The sequence below is a fragment of the Lepisosteus oculatus genome, chromosome 4 (genome assembly GCF_040954835.1).
Source record: "Lepisosteus oculatus isolate fLepOcu1 chromosome 4, fLepOcu1.hap2, whole genome shotgun sequence".
NCBI classification, from domain to species: Eukaryota; Metazoa; Chordata; class Actinopteri; order Semionotiformes; family Lepisosteidae; genus Lepisosteus; species Lepisosteus oculatus.
The window spans coordinates 7095316-7116069 of NC_090699.1; the positions used below are offsets into that span (position 1 = coordinate 7095316).

General features: G+C 51.8%; 15 non-coding genes across 15 annotated transcripts; all 15 read left to right on the forward strand.

Moving 5' to 3' along the window:
- Window positions 1-927: 927 nt before the first annotated feature.
- trnap-ugg (transfer RNA proline (anticodon UGG)) lies at window positions 928-999 on the forward strand. The gene has a single exon. It is a non-coding gene; the product is annotated as a tRNA-Pro (tRNA).
- Window positions 1000-2235: 1236 nt separating this feature from the next.
- On the forward strand, window positions 2236-2307 carry trnap-ugg (transfer RNA proline (anticodon UGG)). Its single transcript has one exon. It is a non-coding gene; the product is annotated as a tRNA-Pro (tRNA).
- A 1245-nt stretch (window positions 2308-3552) lies between these two features.
- trnap-agg (transfer RNA proline (anticodon AGG)) lies at window positions 3553-3624 on the forward strand. Its single transcript has one exon. It is a non-coding gene; the product is annotated as a tRNA-Pro (tRNA).
- A 1248-nt stretch (window positions 3625-4872) lies between these two features.
- On the forward strand, window positions 4873-4944 carry trnap-agg (transfer RNA proline (anticodon AGG)). The gene has a single exon. It is a non-coding gene; the product is annotated as a tRNA-Pro (tRNA).
- A 1247-nt stretch (window positions 4945-6191) lies between these two features.
- trnap-cgg (transfer RNA proline (anticodon CGG)) lies at window positions 6192-6263 on the forward strand. The gene has a single exon. It is a non-coding gene; the product is annotated as a tRNA-Pro (tRNA).
- A 1245-nt stretch (window positions 6264-7508) lies between these two features.
- Window positions 7509-7580, forward strand: trnap-ugg (transfer RNA proline (anticodon UGG)). The gene has a single exon. It is a non-coding gene; the product is annotated as a tRNA-Pro (tRNA).
- A 1248-nt stretch (window positions 7581-8828) lies between these two features.
- trnap-agg (transfer RNA proline (anticodon AGG)) lies at window positions 8829-8900 on the forward strand. Its single transcript has one exon. It is a non-coding gene; the product is annotated as a tRNA-Pro (tRNA).
- A 1246-nt stretch (window positions 8901-10146) lies between these two features.
- Window positions 10147-10218, forward strand: trnap-cgg (transfer RNA proline (anticodon CGG)). The gene has a single exon. It is a non-coding gene; the product is annotated as a tRNA-Pro (tRNA).
- Window positions 10219-11463: 1245 nt separating this feature from the next.
- On the forward strand, window positions 11464-11535 carry trnap-ugg (transfer RNA proline (anticodon UGG)). The gene has a single exon. It is a non-coding gene; the product is annotated as a tRNA-Pro (tRNA).
- A 1248-nt stretch (window positions 11536-12783) lies between these two features.
- On the forward strand, window positions 12784-12855 carry trnap-agg (transfer RNA proline (anticodon AGG)). The gene has a single exon. It is a non-coding gene; the product is annotated as a tRNA-Pro (tRNA).
- Window positions 12856-14101: 1246 nt separating this feature from the next.
- Window positions 14102-14173, forward strand: trnap-agg (transfer RNA proline (anticodon AGG)). Its single transcript has one exon. It is a non-coding gene; the product is annotated as a tRNA-Pro (tRNA).
- A 1237-nt stretch (window positions 14174-15410) lies between these two features.
- trnap-cgg (transfer RNA proline (anticodon CGG)) lies at window positions 15411-15482 on the forward strand. Its single transcript has one exon. It is a non-coding gene; the product is annotated as a tRNA-Pro (tRNA).
- Window positions 15483-16725: 1243 nt separating this feature from the next.
- Window positions 16726-16797, forward strand: trnap-ugg (transfer RNA proline (anticodon UGG)). The gene has a single exon. It is a non-coding gene; the product is annotated as a tRNA-Pro (tRNA).
- Window positions 16798-18043: 1246 nt separating this feature from the next.
- trnap-ugg (transfer RNA proline (anticodon UGG)) lies at window positions 18044-18115 on the forward strand. The gene has a single exon. It is a non-coding gene; the product is annotated as a tRNA-Pro (tRNA).
- A 1247-nt stretch (window positions 18116-19362) lies between these two features.
- Window positions 19363-19434, forward strand: trnap-agg (transfer RNA proline (anticodon AGG)). The gene has a single exon. It is a non-coding gene; the product is annotated as a tRNA-Pro (tRNA).
- The last annotated feature ends 1320 nt before the right edge of the window (window positions 19435-20754 follow it).

Genomic DNA, 20754 nt, shown 5'->3' on the forward strand with positions numbered 1-20754 from the left:
CCAAAGTTGTGGCAAAAGACCGCGTCCCACTCTGTTGCCCGGGCTGCACGACAGCTGCTGCTCACAGGAGCTGTCCCAGCACGCATCAGCACGGGGGCTTTCACCTGCTCCGTTTCCGACCTGGGTTGGTACACCCCTCTTTAGACAACCTGGTGAGCCCAAGCTCCCCCGGGATCACCATATTGGTGCCGAAGACGCTGCGGACCCCCGATCAACACAGCCCACTGCTGTGCAGAACTCCCGAGCGCAAGCGGTCCCTCGGTCTCAGCCTCCCGGCAGCTTGGATTACAGGCGTGCGCCACCACGCCGGCGAGAAGCAGCCTCGCTCTTTTTCTCATCTTCGTGTGCTGTGAGCCAAGTCCAGGGGACAGCTCGGTGTTTGAAACGCTAGGATCTCAGGCTGGCAGGTGGCTGCCCCGAAAAATGCGGAAAAAACTGCTGAAAAATGCTTCGTCCTGTCCTGTTGTCGAGCTCGTCCAAAAAGCACCAGCTGGCGGTATTGCTCTCGTAGACTTTCTAGAACGCACGCATTACATCCGTTCTTCTTTGCTTTGACATCACTTGAGCTGAAATGCAAAAAAAGTCACGACACCCGCTCTTCCAGCACTTGGTTCAGGCCCCTCGCTTAAAGTTACGGCGGGCTGTCCTAGAGAGAAGTCGGCGGAGCACGGAGATTTTTCACGAGAAGAAACAGAATTCCACAGTGAAACGATTGCAAGTACTGTACATTACGACATTAAGATGTCTTCTTCCTTTTGAGATTTAAACCACTTTTGGGGGAAATATCATTACGCTGAAGAGTGCGAAATGGGTCGCAAATGTGAATAAACGAAGGCGACTTTCATCCTTTGGAAAACCGTTCACATCTGTCCCTCTCCTTTTTTTTACAACGAGTTCTGGCAAACAGCCAGCACCCCTTCTGCGAATGGCTCGTTGGTCTAGGGGTATGATTCTCGCTTTGGGTGCGAGAGGTCCCGGGTTCAAATCCCGGACGAGCCCGTTTTGTGCTCTGACTCGTGCGTAAGAGAGAGGCTTTCCCACTTGTGCTCTGCCCACGCAAAGCGAACTGCTTCACCGCCGTTCTCGTGTTGCAAGACGCCAGGAAGGCAGGCATTTTACCCGTCCATCCCGTCCACCCGGCTGATTTCATACAATTCAAAGACAATGTATTAAAGGGTTCAGAGCAGAAGAAAAAAACTACAAAGGAAAAACTAACGACCCACGCAAACAAAAGAAAATCAAAGAGACTAAACAAAAGCAACAAACTTGACTGTAACACCCCGGACACAGATGAAGATTCCCTCCTTCCAAAGTTGTGGCAAAAGACCGCGTCCCACTCTGTTGCCCGGGCTGCACGACAGCTGCTGCTCACAGGAGCTGTCCCAGCACGCATCAGCACGGGGGCTTTCACCTGCTCCGTTTCCGACCTGGGTTGGTACACCCCTCTTTAGACAACCTGGTGAGCCCAAGCTCCCCCGGGATCACCATATTGGTGCCGAAGACGCTGCGGACCCCCGATCAACACAGCCCACTGCTGTGCAGAACTCCCGAGCGCAAGCGGTCCCTCGGTCTCAGCCTCCCGGTAGCTTGGATTACAGGCGTGCGCCACCACGCCTGGCGAGAAGCAGCCTCGCTCTTTTTCTCATCTTCGTGTGCTGTGAGCCAAGTCCAGGGGACAGCTCGGTGTTTGAAACGCTAGGATCTCAGGCTGGCAGGTGGCTGCCCCGAAAAATGCGGAAAAAACTGCTGAAAAATGCTTCGTCCTGTCCTGTTGTCGAGCTCGTCCAAAAAGCACCAGCTGGCGGTATTGCTCTCGTAGACTTTCTAGAACGCACGCATTACATCCGTTCTTCTTTGCTTTGACATCACTTGAGCTGAAATGCAAAAAAAGTCACGACACCCGCTCTTCCAGCACTTGGTTCAGGCCCCTCGCTTAAAGTTACGGCGGGCTGTCCTAGAGAGAAGTCGGCGGAGCACGGAGATTTTTCACGAGAAGAAACAGAATTCCACAGTGAAACGATTGCAAGTACTGTACATTACGACATTAAGATGTCTTCTTCCTTTTGAGATTTAAACCACTTTTGGGGGAAATATCATTACGCTGAAGAGTGCGAAATGGGTCGCAAATGTGAATAAACGAAGGCGACTTTCATCCTTTGGAAAACCGTTCACATCTGTCCCTCTCCTTTTTTTTACAACGAGTTCTGGCAAACAGCCAGCACCCCCTCTGCGAATGGCTCGTTGGTCTAGGGGTATGATTCTCGCTTTGGGTGCGAGAGGTCCTGGGTTCAAATCCCGGACGGGCCCGTTTTGTGCTCTGACTCGTGCGTAAGAGAGAGGCTTTCCCACTTGTGCTCTGCCCACGCAAAGCGAACTGCTTCACCGCCGTTCTCGTGTTGCAAGACGCCAGGAAGGCAGGCATTTTACCCGTCCATCCTTGCTTTGACAACACTTGGGCTGATGTCATACAATTCAAAGACAATGTATTAAAGGGTTCAGAGCAGAAGAAAAAAACTACAAAGGAAAAACTAACGACCCACGCAAACAAAAGAAAATCAAAGAGACTAAACAAAAGCAACAAACTTGACTGTAACACCCCGGACACAGATGAAGATTCCCTCCTTCCAAAGTTGTGGCAAAAGACCGCGTCCCACTCTGTTGCCCGGGCTGCACGACAGCTGCTGCTCACAGGAGCTGTCCCAGCACGCATCAGCACGGGGGCTTTCACCTGCTCCGTTTCCGACCTGGGTTGGTACACCCCTCTTTAAACAACCTGGTGAGCCCAAGCTCCCCCGGGATCACCATATTGGTGCCGAAGACGCTGAGGACCCCCGATCAACACAGCCCACTGCTGTGCAGAACTCCCGAGCGCAAGCGGTCCCTCGGTCTCAGCCTCCCGGCAGCTTGGATTACAGGCGTGCGCCACCACGCCCGGCGAGAAGCAGCCTCGCTCTTTTTCTCATCTTCGTGTGCTGTGAGCCAAGTCCAGGGGACAGCTCGGTGTTTGAAACGCTAGGATCTCAGGCTGGCAGGTGGCTGCCCCGAAAAATGCGGAAAAAACTGCTGAAAAATGCTTCGTCCTGTCCTGTTGTCGAGCTCGTCCAAAAAGCACCAGCTGGCGGTATTGCTCTCGTAGACTTTCTAGAACGCACGCATTACATCCGTTCTTCTTTGCTTTGACATCACTTGAGCTGAAATGCAAAAAAAGTCACGACACCCGCTCTTCCAGCACTTGGTTCAGGCCCCTCGCTTAAAGTTACGGCTGGCTGTCCTAGAGAGAAGTCGGCGGAGCACGGAGATTTTTCACGAGAAGAAACAGAATTCCACAGTGAAACGATTGCAAGTACTGTACATTACGACATTAAGATGTCTTCTTCCTTTTGAGATTTAAACCACTTTTGGGGGAAATATTACGCTGAAGAGTGCGAAATGGGTCGCAAATGTGAATAAACGAAGGCGACTTTCATCCTTTGGAAAACCGTTCACATCTGTCCCTCTCTCCTTTTTTTTACAACGAGTTCTGGCAAACAGCCAGCACCCCCCTCTGCGAATGGCTCGTTGGTCTAGGGGTATGATTCTTGCTTAGGGTGCGAGAGGTCCCGGGTTCAAATCCCGGACGAGCCCGTTTTGTGCTCTGACTCGTGCGTAAGAGAGAGGCTTTCCCACTTGTGCTCTGCCCACGCAAAGCGAACTGCTTCACCGCCGTTCTCGTGTTGCAAGACGCCAGGAAGGCAGGCATTTTACCCGTCCATCCTTGCTTTGACAACACTTGGGCTGATGTCATACAATTCAAAGACAATGTATTAAAGGGTTCAGAGCAGAAGAAAAAAACTACAAAGGAAAAACTAACGACCCACGCAAACAAAAGAAAATCAAAGAGACTAAACAAAAGCAACAAACTTGACTGTAACACCCCGGACACAGATGAAGATTCCCTCCTTCCAAAGTTGTGGCAAAAGACCGCGTCCCACTCTGTTGCCCGGGCTGCACGACAGCTGCTGCTCACAGGAGCTGTCCCAGCACGCATCAGCACGGGGGCTTTCACCTGCTCCGTTTCCGACCTGGGTTGGTACACCCCTCTTTAGACAACCTGGTGAGCCCAAGCTCCCCCGGGATCACCATATTGGTGCCGAAGACGCTGCGGACCCCCGATCAACACAGCCCACTGCTGTGCAGAACTCCCGAGCGCAAGCGGTCCCTCGGTCTCAGCCTCCCGGCAGCTTGGATTACAGGCGTGCGCCACCACGCCCGGCGTGAAACAGCCTCGCTCTTTTTCTCATCTTCTTGTGCTGTGAGCAAAGTCCAGGGGACAGCTCGGTGTTTGAAACGCTAGGATCTCAGGCTGGCAGGTGGCTGCCCCGAAAAATGCGGAAAAAACTGCTGAAAAATGCTTCGTCCTGTCCTGTTGTCGAGCTCGTCCAAAAAGCACCAGCTGGCGGTATTGCTCTCGTAGACTTTCTAGAACGCACGCATTACATCCGTTCTTCTTTGCTTTGACATCACTTGAGCTGAAATGCAAAAAAAGTCACGACACCCGCTCTTCCAGCACTTGGTTCAGGCCCCTCGCTTAAAGTTACGGCTGGCTGTCCTAGAGAGAAGTCGGCGGAGCACGGAGATTTTTCACGAGAAGAAACAGAATTCCACAGTGAAACGATTGCAAGTACTGTACATTACGACATTAAGATGTCTTCTTCCTTTTGAGATTTAAACCACTTTTGGGGGAAATATCATTACGCTGAAGAGTGCGAAATGGGTCGCAAATGTGAATAAACGAAGGCGACTTTCATCCTTTGGAAAACCGTTCACATCTGTCCCTCTCTCCTTTTTTTTAACAACGAGTTCTGGCAAACAGCCAGCACCCCCTCTGCGAATGGCTCGTTGGTCTAGGGGTATGATTCTCACTTAGGGTGCGAGAGGTCCCGGGTTCAAATCCCGGACGAGCCCGTTTTGTGCTCTGACTCGTGCGTAAGAGAGAGGCTTTCCCACTTGTGCTCTGCCCACGCAAAGCGAACTGCTTCACCGCCGTTCTCGTGTTGCAGGACGCCAGGAAGGCAGGCATTTTACCCGTCCATCCTTGCTTTGACAACACTTGGGCTGATGTCATACAATTCAAAGACAATGTATTAAAGGGTTCAGAGCAGAAGAAAAAAACTACAAAGGAAGAACTAACGACCCACGCAAACAAAAGAAAATCAAAGAGACTAAACAAAAGCAACAAACTTGACTGTAACACCCCGGACACAGATGAACATTCCCTCCTTCCAAAGTTGTGGCAAAAGACCGCGTCCCACTCTGTTGCCCGGGCTGCACGACAGCTGCTGCTCACAGGAGCTGTCCCAGCACGCATCAGCACGGGGGCTTTCACCTGCTCCGTTTCCGACCTGGGTTGGTACACCCCTCTTTAGACAACCTGGTGAGCCCAAGCTCCCCCGGGATCACCATATTGGTGCCGAAGACGCTGCGGACCCCCGATCAACACAGCCCACTGCTGTGCAGAACTCCCGAGCGCAAGCAGTCCCTCGGTCTCAGCCTCCCGGCAGCTTGGATTACAGGCGTGCGCCACCACGCCCGGCGAGAAGCAGCCTCGCTCTTTTTCTCATCTTCGTGTGCTGTGAGCCAAGTCCAGGGGACAGCTCGGTGTTTGAAACGCTAGGATCTCAGGCTGGCAGGTGGCTGCCCCGAAAAATGCGGAAAAAACTGCTGAAAAATGCTTCGTCCTGTCCTGTTGTCGAGCTCGTCCAAAAAGCACCAGCTGGCGGTATTGCTCTCGTAGACTTTCTAGAACGCACGCATTACATCCCTTCTTCTTTGCTTTGACATCACTTGAGCTGAAATGCAAAAAAAGTCACGACACCCGCTCTTCCAGCACTTGGTTCAGGCCCCTCGCTTAAAGTTACGGCGGGCTGTCCTAGAGAGAAGTCGGCGGAGCACGGAGATTTTTCACGAGAAGAAACAGAATTCCACAGTGAAACGATTGCAAGTACTGTACATTACGACATTAAGATGTCTTCTTCCATTTGAGATTTAAACCACTTTTGGGGGAAATATCATTACGCTGAAGAGTGCGAAATGGGTCGCAAATGTGAATAAACAAAGGCGACTTTCATCCTTTGGAAAACCGTTCACATCTGGCCCTCTCTCCTTTTTTTTACAACGAGTTCTGGCAAACAGCCAGCACCACCTCTGCGAATGGCTCGTTGGTCTAGGGGTATGATTCTCGCTTCGGGTGCGAGAGGTCCCGGGTTCAAATCCCGGACGAGCCCGTTTTGTGCTCTGACTCGTGCGTAAGAGAGAGGCTTTCCCACTTGTGCTCTGCCCACGCAAAGCGAACTGCTTCACCGCCGTTCTCGTGTTGCAAGACGCCAGGAAGGCAGGCATTTTACCCGTCCATCCTTGCTTTGACAGCACTTGGGCTGATGTCATACAATTCAAAGACAATGTATTAAAGGGTTCACAGCAGAAGAAAAAAACTACAAAGGAAAAACTAACGACCCACGCAAACAAAAGAAAATCAAAGAGACTAAACAAAAGCAACAAACTTGACTGTAACACCCCGGACACAGATGAAGATTCCATCCTTCCAAAGTTGTGGCAAAAGACCGCGTCCCACTCTGTTGCCCGGGCTGCACGACAGCTGCTGCTCACAGGAGCTGTCCCAGCACGCATCAGCACGGGGGCTTTCACCTGCTCCATTTCCGACCTGGGTTGGTACACCCCTCTTTAGACAACCTGGTGAGCCCAAGCTCCCCCGGGATCACCATATTGGTGCCGAAGACGCTGCGGATCCCCGATCAACACAGCCCACTGCTGTGCAGAACTCCCGAGCGCAAGCGGTCCCTCGGTTTCAGCCTCCCGGCAGCTTGGATTACAGGCGTGCGCCACCACGCCCGGCGAGAAGCAGCCTCGCTCTTTTTCTCATCTTCGTGTGCTGTGAGCCAAGTCCAGGGGACAGCTCGGTGTTTGAAACGCTAGGATCTCAGGCTGGCAGGTGGCTGCCCCGAAAAATGCGGAAAAAACTGCTGAAAAATGCTTCGTCCTGTCCTGTTGTCGAGCTCGTCCAAAAAGCACCAGCTGGCGGTATTGCTCTCGTAGACTTTCTAGAACGCACGCATTACATCCCTTCTTCTTTGCTTTGACATCACTTGAGCTGAAATGCAAAAAAAGTCACGACACCCGCTCTTCCAGCACTTGGTTCAGGCCCCTCGCTTAAAGTTACGGCGGGCTGTCCTAGAGAGAAGTCGGCGGAGCACGGAGATTTTTCACGAGAAGAAACAGAATTCCACAGTGAAACGATTGCAAGTACTGTACATTACGACATTAAGATGTCTTCTTCCTTTTGAGATTTAAACCACTTTTGGGGGAAATATCATTACGCTGAAGAGTGCGAAATGGGTCGCAAATGTGAATAAACGAAGGCGACTTTCATCCTTTGGAAAACCGTTCACATCTGTCCCTCTCCTTTTTTTTACAACGAGTTCTGGCAAACAGCCAGCACCCCTTCTGCGAATGGCTCGTTGGTCTAGGGGTATGATTCTCGCTTTGGGTGCGAGAGGTCCCGGGTTCAAATCCCGGACGAGCCCGTTTTGTGCTCTGACTCGTGCGTAAGAGAGAGGCTTTCCCACTTGTGCTCTGCCCACGCAAAGCGAACTGCTTCACCGCCGTTCTCGTGTTGCAGGACGCCAGGAAGGCAGGCATTTTACCCGTCCATCCTTGCTTTGACAACACTTGAGCGGATGTCATACGCTCACAATGACAATGTATTAAAGGGTTCAGAGCAGAAGAAAAAAACTACAAAGGAAAAACTAACGACCCACGCAAACAAAAGAAAATCAAAGAGACTAAACAAAAGCAACAAACTTGACTGTAACACCCCGGACACAGATGAAGATTCCCTCCTTCCAAAGTTGTGGCAAAAGACCGCGTCCCACTCTATTGCCCGGGCTGCACGACAGCTGCTGCTCACAGGAGCTGTCCCAGCACGCATCAGCACGGGGGCTTTCACCTGCTCCGTTTCCGACCTGGGTTGGTACACCCCTCTTTAGACAACCTGGTGAGCCCAAGCTCCCCCGGGATCACCATATTGGTGCCGAAGACGCTGCGGACCCCTGATCAACACAGCCCACTGCTGTGCAGAACTCCCGAGCGCAAGCGGTCCCTCGGTCTCAGCCTCCCGGCAGCTTGGATTACAGGCGTGCGCCACCACGCCCAGCGAGAAGCAGCCTCGCTCTTTTTCTCATCTTCGTGTGCTGTGAGCCAAGTCCAGGGGACAGCTCGGTGTTTGAAACGCTGGGATCTTAGGCTGGCAGGTGGCTGCCCCGAAAAATGCGGAAAAAACTGCTGAAAAATGCTTCGTCCTGTCCTGTTGTCGAGCTCGTCCAAAAAGCACCAGCTGGCGGTATTGCTCTCGTAGACTTTCTAGAACGCACGCATTACATCCGTTCTTCTTTGCTTTGACATCACTTGAGCTGAAATGCAAAAAAAGTCACGACACCCGCTCTTCCAGCACTTGGTTCAGGCCCCTCGCTTAAAGTTACGGCGGGCTGTCCTAGAGAGAAGTCGGCGGAGCACGGAGATTTTTCACGAGAAGAAACAGAATTCCACAGTGAAACGATTGCAAGTACTGTACATTACGACATTAAGATGTCTTCTTCCTTTTGAGATTTAAACCACTTTTGGGGGAAATATCATTACACTGAAGAGTGCGAAATGGGTCGCAAATGTGAATAAACGAAGGCGACTTTCATCCTTTGGAAAACCGTTCACATCTGTCCCTCTCTCCTTTTTTTTACAACGAGTTCTGGCAAACAGCCAGCACCCCCTCTGCGAATGGCTCGTTGGTCTAGGGGTATGATTCTCGCTTAGGGTGCGAGAGGTCCCGGGTTCAAATCCCGGACGAGCCCGTTTTGTGCTCTGACTCGTGCGTAAGAGAGAGGCTTTCCCACTTGTGCTCTGCCCACGCAAAGCGAACTGCTTCACCGCTGTTCTCGTGTTGCAGGACGCCAGGAAGGCAGGCATTTTACCCGTCCATCCTTGCTTTGACAACACTTGGGCTGATGTCATACAATTCAAAGACAATGTATTAAAGGGTTCAGAGCAGAAGAAAAAAACTACAAAGGAAAAACTAACGACCCACGCAAACAAAAGAAAATCAAAGAGACTAAACAAAAGCAACAAACTTGACTGTAACACCCCGGACACAGATGAAGATTCCCTCCTTCCAAAGTTGTGGCAAAAGACCGCGTCCCACTCTGTTGCCCGGGCTGCACGACAGCTGCTGCTCACAGGAGCTGTCCCAGCACGCATCAGCACGGGGGCTTTCACCTGCTCCGTTTCCGACCTGGGTTGGTACACCCCTCTTTAGACAACCTGGTGAGCCCAAGCTCCCCCGGGATCACCATATTGGTGCCGAAGACGCTGCGGACCCCCGATCAACACAGCCCACTGCTGTGCAGAACTCCCGAGCGCAAGCGGTCCCTCGGTCTCAGCCTCCCGGCAGCTTGGATTACAGGCGTGCGCCACCACGCCCGGCGAGAAACAGCCTCGCTCTTTTTCTCATCTTCGTGTGCTGTGAGCCAAGTCCAGGGGACAGCTCGGTGTTTGAAACGCTAGGATCTCAGGCTGGCAGGTGGCTGCCCCGAAAAATGCGGAAAAAACTGCTGAAAAATGCTTCGTCCTGTCCTGTTGTCGAGCTCGTCCAAAAAGCACCAGCTGGCGGTATTGCTCTCGTAGACTTTCTAGAACGCACGCATTACATCCGTTCTTCTTTGCTTTGACATCACTTGAGCTGAAATGCAAAAAAAGTCACGACACCCCCTCTTCCAGCACTTGGTTCAGGCCCCTCGCTTAAAGTTACGGCGGGCTGTCCTAGAGAGAAGTCGGCGGAGCACGGAGATTTTTCACGAGAAGAAACAGAATTCCACAGTGAAACGATTGCAAGTACTGTACATTACGACATTAAGATGTCTTCTTCCTTTTGAGATTTAAACCACTTTTGGGGGAAATATCATTACGCTGAAGAGTGCGAAATGGGTCGCAAATGTGAATAAACGAAGGCGACTTTCATCCTTTGGAAAACCGTTCACATCTGTCCCTCTCCTTTTTTTTTACAACGAGTTCTGGCAAACAGCCAGCACCCCCTCTGCGAATGGCTCGTTGGTCTAGGGGTATGATTCTCGCTTCGGGTGCGAGAGGTCCCGGGTTCAAATCCCGGACGAGCCCGTGTTGTGCTCTGACTCGTGCGTAAGAGAGAGGCTTTCCCACTTGTGCTCTGCCCACGCAAAGCGAACTGCTTCACCGCCGTTCTCGTGTTGCAAGACGCCAGGAAGGCAGGCATTTTACCCGTCCATCCTTGCTTTGACAACACTTGGGCTGATGTCATACAATTCAAAGACAATGTATTAAAGGGTTCACAGCAGAAGAAAAAAACTACAAAGGAAAAACTAACGACCCACGCAAACAAAAGAAAATCAAAGAGACTAAACAAAAGCAACAAACTTGACTGTAACACCCCGGACACAGATGAAGATTCCATCCTTCCAAAGTTGTGGCAAAAGACCGCGTCCCACTCTGTTGCCCGGGCTGCACGACAGCTGCTGCTCACAGGAGCTGTCCCAGCACGCATCAGCACGGGGGCTTTCACCTGCTCCATTTCTGACCTGGGTTGGTACACCCCTCTTTAGACAACCTGGTGAGCCCAAGCTCCCCCGGGATCACCATATTGGTGCCGAAGACGCTGCGGATCCCCGATCAACACAGCCCACTGCTGTGCAGAACTCCCGAGCGCAAGCGGTCCCTCGGTTTCAGCCTCCCGGCAGCTTGGATTACAGGCGTGCGCCACCACGCCCGGCGAGAAGCAGCCTCGCTCTTTTTCTCATCTTCGTGTGCTGTGAGCCAAGTCCAGGGGACAGCTCGGTGTTTGAAACGCTAGGATCTCAGGCTGGCAGGTGGCTGCCCCGAAAAATGCGGAAAAAACTGCTGAAAAATGCTTCGTCCTGTCCTGTTGTCGAGCTCGTCCAAAAAGCACCAGCTGGCGGTATTGCTCTCGTAGACTTTCTAGAACGCACGCATTACATCCCTTCTTCTTTGCTTTGACATCACTTGAGCTGAAATGCAAAAAAAGTCACGACACCCGCTCTTCCAGCACTTGGTTCAGGCCCCTCGCTTAAAGTTACGGCGGGCTGTCCTAGAGAGAAGTCGGCGGAGCACGGAGATTTTTCACGAGAAGAAACAGAATTCCACAGTGAAACGATTGCAAGTACTGTACATTACGACATTAAGATGTCTTCTTCCTTTTGAGATTTAAACCACTTTTGGGGGAAATATCATTACGCTGAAGAGTGCGAAATGGGTCGCAAATGTGAATAAACGAAGGCGACTTTCATCCTTTGGAAAACCGTTCACATCTGTCCCTCTCCTTTTTTTTACAACGAGTTCTGGCAAACAGCCAGCACCCCTTCTGCGAATGGCTCGTTGGTCTAGGGGTATGATTCTCGCTTTGGGTGCGAGAGGTCCCGGGTTCAAATCCCGGACGAGCCCGTTTTGTGCTCTGACTCGTGCGTAAGAGAGAGGCTTTCCCACTTGTGCTCTGCCCACGCAAAGCGAACTGCTTCACCGCCGTTCTCGTGTTGCAGGACGCCAGGAAGGCAGGCATTTTACCCGTCCATCCTTGCTTTGACAACACTTGAGCGGATGTCATACGCTCACAATGACAATGTATTAAAGGGTTCAGAGCAGAAGAAAAAAACTACAAAGGAAAAACTAACGACCCACGCAAACAAAAGAAAATCAAAGAGACTAAACAAAAGCAACAAACTTGACTGTAACACCCCGGACAGAGATGAAGATTCCCTCCTTCCAAAGTTGTGGCAAAAGACCGCGTCCCACTCTATTGCCCGGGCTGCACGACAGCTGCTGCTCACAGGAGCTGTCCCAGCACGCATCAGCACGGGGGCTTTCACCTGCTCCGTTTCCGACCTGGGTTGGTACACCCCTCTTTAGACAACCTGGTGAGCCCAAGCTCCCCCGGGATCACCATATTGGTGCCGAAGACGCTGCGGACCCCTGATCAACACAGCCCACTGCTGTGCAGAACTCCCGAGCGCAAGCGGTCCCTCGGTCTCAGCCTCCCGGCAGCTTGGATTACAGGCGTGCGCCACCACGCCCAGCGAGAAGCAGCCTCGCTCTTTTTCTCATCTTCGTGTGCTGTGAGCCAAGTCCAGGGGACAGCTCGGTGTTTGAAACGCTGGGATCTTAGGCTGGCAGGTGGCTGCCCCGAAAAATGCGGAAAAAACTGCTGAAAAATGCTTCGTCCTGTCCTGTTGTCGAGCTCGTCCAAAAAGCACCAGCTGGCGGTATTGCTCTCGTAGACTTTCTAGAACGCACGCATTACATCCGTTCTTCTTTGCTTTGACATCACTTGAGCTGAAATGCAAAAAAAGTCACGACACCCGCTCTTCCAGCACTTGGTTCAGGCCCCTCGCTTAAAGTTACGGCGGGCTGTCCTAGAGAGAAGTCGGCGGAGCACGGAGATTTTTCACGAGAAGAAACAGAATTCCACAGTGAAACGATTGCAAGTACTGTACATTACGACATTAAGATGTCTTCTTCCTTTTGAGATTTAAACCACTTTTGGGGGAAATATCATTACACTGAAGAGTGCGAAATGGGTCGCAAATGTGAATAAACGAAGGCGACTTTCATCCTTTGGAAAACCGTTCACATCTGTCCCTCTCTCCTTTTTTTTACAACGAGTTCTGGCAAACAGCCAGCACCCCCTCTGCGAATGGCTCGTTGGTCTAGGGGTATGATTCTCGCTTAGGGTGCGAGAGGTCCCGGGTTCAAATCCCGGACGAGCCCGTTTTGTGCTCTGACTCGTGCGTAAGAGAGAGGCTTTCCCACTTGTGCTCTGCCCACGCAAAGCGAACTGCTTCACCGCTGTTCTCGTGTTGCAGGACGCCAGGAAGGCAGGCATTTTACCCGTCCATCCTTGCTTTGACAACACTTGAGCGGATGTCATACGCTCACAATGACAATGTATTAAAGGGTTCAGAGCAGAAGAAAAAAACTACAAAGGAAAAACTAACGACCCACGCAAACAAAAGAAAATCAAAGAGACTAAACAAAAGCAACAAACTTGACTGTAACACCCCGGACACAGATGAACATTCCCTCCTTCCAAAGTTGTGGCAAAAGACCGCGTCCCACTCTGTTGCCCGGGCTGCACGACAGCTGCTGCTCACAGGAGCTGTCCCAGCACGCATCAGCACGGGGGCTTTCACCTGCTCCGTTTCCGACCTGGGTTGGTACACCCCTCTTTAGACAACCTGGTGAGCCCAAGCTCCCCCGGGATCACCATATTGGTGCCGAAGACGCTGCGGACCCCCGATCAACACAGCCCACTGCTGTGCAGAACTCCCGAGCGCAAGCGGTCCCTCGGTCTCAGCCTCCCGGCAGCTGGGATTACAGGCGTGCGCCACCACGCCCGGCGAGAAGCAGCCTCGCTCTTTTTCTCATCTTCGTGTGCTGTGAGCCAAGTCCAGGGGACAGCTCGGTGTTTGAAACGCTAGGATCTCAGGCTGGCAGGTGGCTGCCCCGAAAAATGCGGAAAAAACTGCTGAAAAATGCTTCGTCCTGTCCTGTTGTCGAGCTCGTCCAAAAAGCACCAGCTGGCGGTATTGCTCTCGTAGACTTTCTAGAACGCACGCATTACATCCCTTCTTCTTTGCTTTGACATCACTTGAGCTGAAATGCAAAAAAAGTCACGACACCCGCTCTTCCAGCACTTGGTTCAGGCCCCTCGCTTAAAGTTACGGCGGGCTGTCCTTGAGAGAAGTCGGCGGAGCACGGAGATTTTTCACGAGAAGAAACAGAATTCCACAGTGAAACGATTGCAAGTACTGTACATTACGACATTAAGATGTCTTCTTCCTTTTGAGATTTAAACCACTTTTGGGGGAAATATCATTACGCTGAAGAGTGCGAAATGGGTCGCAAATGTGAATAAACGAAGGCGACTTTCATCCTTTGGAAAACCGTTCACATCTGTCCCTCTCCTTTTTTTTACAACGAGTTCTGGCAAACAGCCAGCACCCCTTCTGCGAATGGCTCGTTGGTCTAGGGGTATGATTCTCGCTTAGGGTGCGAGAGGTCCCGGGTTCAAATCCCGGACGAGCCCGTTTTGTGCTCTGACTCGTGCGTAAGAGAGAGGCTTTCCCACTTGTGCTCTGCCCACGCAAAGCGAACTGCTTCACCGCCGTTCTCGTGTTGCAAGACGCCAGGAAGGCAGGCATTTTACCCGTCCATCCCGTCCAACCGGCTGATGTCATACAATTCAAAGACAATGTATTAAAGGGTTCAGAGCAGAAGAAAAAAACTACAAAGGAAAAACTAACGACCCACGCAAACAAAAGAAAATCAAAGAGACTAAACAAAAGCAACAAACTTGACTGTAACACCCCGGACACAGATGAAGATTCCCTCCTTCCAAAGTTGTGGCAAAAGACCGCGTCCCACTCTGTTGCCCGGGCTGCACGACAGCTGCTGCTCACAGGAGCTGTCCCAGCACGCATCAGCACGGGGGCTTTCACCTGCTCCGTTTCCGACCTGGGTTGGTACACCCCTCTTTAGACAACCTGGTGAGCCCAAGCTCCCCCGGGATCACCATATTGGTGCCGAAGACGCTGCGGACCCCCGATCAACACAGCCCACTGCTGTGCAGAACTCCCGAGCGCAAGCGGTCCCTCGGTCTCAGCCTCCCGGCAGCTTGGATTACAGGCGTGCGCCACCACGCCCGGCGAGAAACAGCCTCGCTCTTTTTCTCATCTTCGTGTGCTGTGAGCCAAGTCCAGGGGACAGCTCGGTGTTTGAAACGCTAGGATCTCAGGCTGGCAGGTGGCTGCCCCGAAAAATGCGGAAAAAACTGCTGAAAAATGCTTCGTCCTGTCCTGTTGTCGAGCTCGTCCAAAAAGCACCAGCTGGCGGTATTGCTCTCGTAGACTTTCTAGAACGCACGCATTACATCCGTTCTTCTTTGCTTTGACATCACTTGAGCTGAAATGCAAAAAAAGTCACGACACCCCCTCTTCCAGCACTTGGTTCAGGCCCCTCGCTTAAAGTTACGGCGGGCTGTCCTAGAGAGAAGTCGGCGGAGCACGGAGATTTTTCACGAGAAGAAACAGAATTCCACAGTGAAACGATTGCAAGTACTGTACATTACGACATTAAGATGTCTTCTTCCTTTTGAGATTTAAACCACTTTTGGGGGAAATATCATTACGCTGAAGAGTGCGAAATGGGTCGCAAATGTGAATAAACGAAGGCGACTTTCATCCTTTGGAAAACCGTTCACATCTGTCCCTCTCCTTTTTTTTTACAACGAGTTCTGGCAAACAGCCAGCACCCCCTCTGCGAATGGCTCGTTGGTCTAGGGGTATGATTCTCGCTTCGGGTGCGAGAGGTCCCGGGTTCAAATCCCGGACGAGCCCGTTTTGTGCTCTGACTCGTGCGTAAGAGAGAGGCTTTCCCACTTGTGCTCTGCCCACGCAAAGCGAACTGCTTCACCGCCGTTCTCGTGTTGCAAGACGCCAGGAAGGCAGGCATTTTACCCGTCCATCCTTGCTTTGACAACACTTGGGCTGATGTCATACAATTCAAAGACAATGTATTAAAGGGTTCAGAGCAGAAGAAAAAAACTACAAAGGAAAAACTAACGACCCACGCAAACAAAAGAAAATCAAAGAGACTAAACAAAAGCAACAAACTTGACTAACACCCCGGACACAGATGAAGATTCCCTCCTTCCAAAGTTGTGGCAAAAGACCGCGTCCCACTCTGTTGCCCGGGCTGCACGACAGCTGCTGCTCACAGGAGCTGTCCCAGCACGCATCAGCACGGGGGCTTTCACCTGCTCCGTTTCCGACCTGGGTTGGTACACCCCTCTTTAGACAACCTGGTGAGCCCAAGCTCCCCCGGGATCACCATATTGGTGCCGAAGACGCTGCGGACCCCCGATCAACACAGCCCACTGCTGTGCAGAACTCCCGAGCGCAAGCGGTCCCTCGGTCTCAGCCTCCCGGCAGCTTGGATTACAGGCGTGCGCCACCACGCCCGGCGAGAAACAGCCTCGCTCTTTTTCTCATCTTCGTGTGCTGTGAGCCAAGTCCAGGGGACAGCTCGGTGTTTGAAACGCTAGGATCTCAGGCTGGCAGGTGGCTGCCACGAAAAATGCGGAAAAAACTGCTGAAAAATGCTTCGTCCTGTCCTGTTGTCGAGCTCGTCCAAAAAGCACCAGCTGGCGGTATTGCTCTCGTAGACTTTCTAGAACGCACGCATTACATCCGTTCTTCTTTGCTTTGACATCACTTGAGCTGAAATGCAAAAAAAGTCACGACACCCCCTCTTCCAGCACTTGGTTCAGGCCCCTCGCTTAAAGTTACGGCGGGCTGTCCTAGAGAGAAGTCGGCGGAGCACGGAGATTTTTCACGAGAAGAAACAGAATTCCACAGTGAAACGATTGCAAGTACTGTACATTACGACATTAAGATGTCTTCTTCCTTTTGAGATTTAAACCACTTTTGGGGGAAATATCATTACGCTGAAGAGTGCGAAATGGGTCGCAAATGTGAATAAACGAAGGCGACTTTCATCCTTTGGAAAACCGTTCACATCTGTCCCTCTCCTTTTTTTTACAACGAGTTCTGGCAAACAGCCAGCACCCCCTCTGCGAATGGCTCGTTGGTCTAGGGGTATGATTCTCGCTTTGGGTGCGAGAGGTCCCGGGTTCAAATCCCGGACGAGCCCGTTTTGTGCTCTGACTCGTGCGTAAGAGAGAGGCTTTCCCACTTGTGCTCTGCCCACGCAAAGCGAACTGCTTCACCGCCGTTCTCGTGTTGCAAGACGCCAGGAAGGCAGGCATTTTACCCGTCCATCCTTGCTTTGACAACACTTGAGCGGATGTCATACGCTCACAATGACAATGTATTAAAGGGTTCAGAGCAGAAGAAAAAAACTACAAAGGAAAAACTAACGACCCACGCAAACAAAAGAAAATCAAAGAGACTAAACAAAAGCAACAAACTTGACTGTAACACCCCGGACACAGATGAAGATTCCCTCCTTCCAAAGTTGTGGCAAAAGACCGCGTCCCACTCTGTTGCCCGGGCTGCACGACAGCTGCTGCTCACAGGAGCTGTCCCAGCACGCATCAGCACGGGGGCTTTCACCTGCTCCGTTTCCGACCTGGGTTGGTACACCCCTCTTTAGACAACCTGGTGAGCCCAAGCTCCCCCGGGATCACCATATTGGTGCCGAAGACGCTGCGGACCCCCGATCAACACAGCCCACTGCTGTGCAGAACTCCCGAGCGCAAGCGGTCCCTCGGTCTCAGCCTCCCGGCAGCTGGGATTACAGGCGTGCGCCACCACGCCCGGCGAGAAGCAGCCTCGCTCTTTTTCTCATCTTCGTGTGCTGTGAGCCAAGTCCAGGGGACAGCTCGGTGTTTGAAACGCTAGGATCTCAGGCTGGCAGGTGGCTGCCCCGAAAAATGCGGAAAAAACTGCTGAAAAATGCTTCGTCCTGTCCTGTTGTCGAGCTCGTCCAAAAAGCACCAGCTGGCGGTATTGCTCTCGTAGACTTTCTAGAACGCACGCATTACATCCGTTCTTCTTTGCTTTGACATCACTTGAGCTGAAATGCAAAAAAAGTCACGACACCCCCTCTTCCAGCACTTGGTTCAGGCCCCTCGCTTAAAGTTACGGCGGGCTGTCCTAGAGAGAAGTCGGCGGAGCACGGAGATTTTTCACGAGAAGAAACAGAATTCCACAGTGAAACGATTGCAAGTACTGTACATTACGACATTAAGATGTCTTCTTCCTTTTGAGATTTAAACCACTTTTGGGGGAAATATCATTACGCTGAAGAGTGCGAAATGGGTCGCAAATGTGAATAAACGAAGGCGACTTTCATCCTTTGGAAAACCGTTCACATCTGTCCCTCTCCTTTTTTTTACAACGAGTTCTGGCAAACAGCCAGCACCCCCTCTGCGAATGGCTCGTTGGTCTAGGGGTATGATTCTCGCTTTGGGTGCGAGAGGTCCCGGGTTCAAATCCCGGACGAGCCCGTTTTGTGCTCTGACTCGTGCGTAAGAGAGAGGCTTTCCCACTTGTGCTCTGCCCACGCAAAGCGAACTGCTTCACCGCCGTTCTCGTGTTGCAAGACGCCAGGAAGGCAGGCATTTTACCCGTCCATCCTTGCTTTGACAACACTTGGGCTGATGTCATACAATTCAAAGACAATGTATTAAAGGGTTCAGAGCAGAAGAATAAAACTACAAAGGAAAAACTAACGACCCACGCAAACAAAAGAAAATCAAAGAGACTAAACAAAAGCAACAAACTTGACTGTAACACCCCGGACACAGATGAAGATTCCCTCCTTCCAAAGTTGTGGCAAAAGACCGCGTCCCACTCTGTTGCCCGGGCTGCACGACAGCTGCTGCTCACAGGAGCTGTCCCAGCACGCATCAGCACGGGGGCTTTCACCTGCTCCGTTTCCGACCTGGGTTGGTACACCCCTCTTTAGACAACCTGGTGAGCCCAAGCTCCCCCGGGATCACCATATTGGTGCCGAAGACGCTGCGGACCCCCGATCAACACAGCCCACTGCTGTGCAGAACTCCCGAGCGCAAGCGGTCCCTCGGTCTCAGCCTCCCGGCAGCTTGGATTACAGGCGTGCGCCACCACGCCCGGCGTGAAACAGCCTCGCTCTTTTTCTCATCTTCGTGTGCTGTGAGCCAAGTCCAGGGGACAGCTCGGTGTTTGAAACGCTAGGATCTCAGGCTGGCAGGTGGCTGCCCCGAAAAATGCGGAAAAAACTGCTGAAAAATGCTTCGTCCTGTCCTGTTGTCGAGCTCGTCCAAAAAGCACCAGCTGGCGGTATTGCTCTCGTAGACTTTCTAGAACGCACGCATTACATCCGTTCTTCTTTGCTTTGACATCACTTGAGCTGAAATGCAAAAAAAGTCACGACACCCGCTCTTCCAGCACTTGGTTCAGGCCCCTCGCTTAAAGTTACGGCTGGCTGTCCTAGAGAGAAGTCGGCGGAGCACGGAGATTTTTCACGAGAAGAAACAGAATTCCACAGTGAAACGATTGCAAGTACTGTACATTACGACATTAAGATGTCTTCTTCCTTTTGAGATTTAAACCACTTTTGGGGGAAATATCATTACGCTGAAGAGTGCGAAATGGGTCGCAAATGTGAATAAACGAAGGCGACTTTCATCCTTTGGAAAACCGTTCACATCTGTCCCTCTCTCCTTTTTTTTACAACGAGTTCTGGCAAACAGCCAGCACCCCCTCTGCGCATGGCTCGTTGGTCTAGGGGTATGATTCTCGCTTAGGGTGCGAGAGGTCCCGGGTTCAAATCCCGGACGAGCCCGTTTTGTGCTCTGACTCGTGCGTAAGAGAGAGGCTTTCCCACTTGTGCTCTGCCCACGCAAAGCGAACTGCTTCACCGCCGTTCTCGTGTTGCAAGACGCCAGGAAGGCAGGCATTTTACCCGTCCATCCTTGCTTTGACAACACTTGGGCTGATGTCATACAATTCAAAGACAATGTATTAAAGGGTTCAGAGCAGAAGAAAAAAACTACAAAGGAAAAACTAACGACCCACGCAAACAAAAGAAAATCAAAGAGACTAAACAACAGCAACAAACTTGACTGTAACACCCCGGACACAGATGAAGATTCCCTCCTTCCAAAGTTGTGGCAAAAGACCGCGTCCCACTCTGTTGCCCGGGCTGCACGACAGCTGCTGCTCACAGGAGCTGTCCCAGCACGCATCAGCATGGGGGCTTTCACCTGCTCCGTTTCCGACCTGGGTTGGTACACCCCTCTTTAGACAACCTGGTGAGCCCAAGCTCCCCCGGGATCACCATATTGGTGCCGAAGACGCTGCGGACCCCCGATCAACACAGCCCACTGCTGTGCAGAACTCCCGAGCGCAAGCGGTCCCTCGGTCTCAGCCTCCCGGCAGCTTGGATTACAGGCGTGCGCCACCACGCCCGGCGTGAAACAGCCTCGCTCTTTTTCTCATCTTCGTGTGCTGTGAGCCAAGTCCAGGGGACAGCTCGGTGTTTGAAACGCTAGGATCTCAGGCTGGCAGGTGGCTGCCCCGAAAAATGCGGAAAAAACTGCTGAAAAATGCTTCGTCCTGTCCTGTTGTCGAGCTCGTCCAAAAAGCACCAGCTGGCGGTATTGCTCTCGTAGACTTTCTAGAACGCACGCATTACATCCGTTCTTCTTTGCTTTGACATCACTTGAGCTGAAATGCAAAAAAAGTCACGACACCCGCTCTTCCAGCACTTGGTTCAGGCCCCTCGCTTAAAGTTACGGCTGGCTGTCCTAGAGAGAAGTCGGCGGAGCACGGAGATTTTTCACGAGAAGAAACAGAATTCCACAGTGAAACGATTGCAAGTACTGTACATTACGACATTAAGATGTCTTCTTCCTTTTGAGATTTAAACCACTTTTGGGGGAAATATCATTACGCTGAAGAGTGCGAAATAATAATAATAATAATAATTGCTTACACTTATATAGCGCTTTTCTGGACACTCCACTCAAAGCGCTTTACAGGTAATGGGGACTCCCCTCCACCACCACCAATGTGCAGCATCCACCTGGATGATGCGACGGCAGCCATAGTGCGCCAGAACGCTCACCACACATCAGCTATCAGTGGGGAGGAGAGCAGAGTA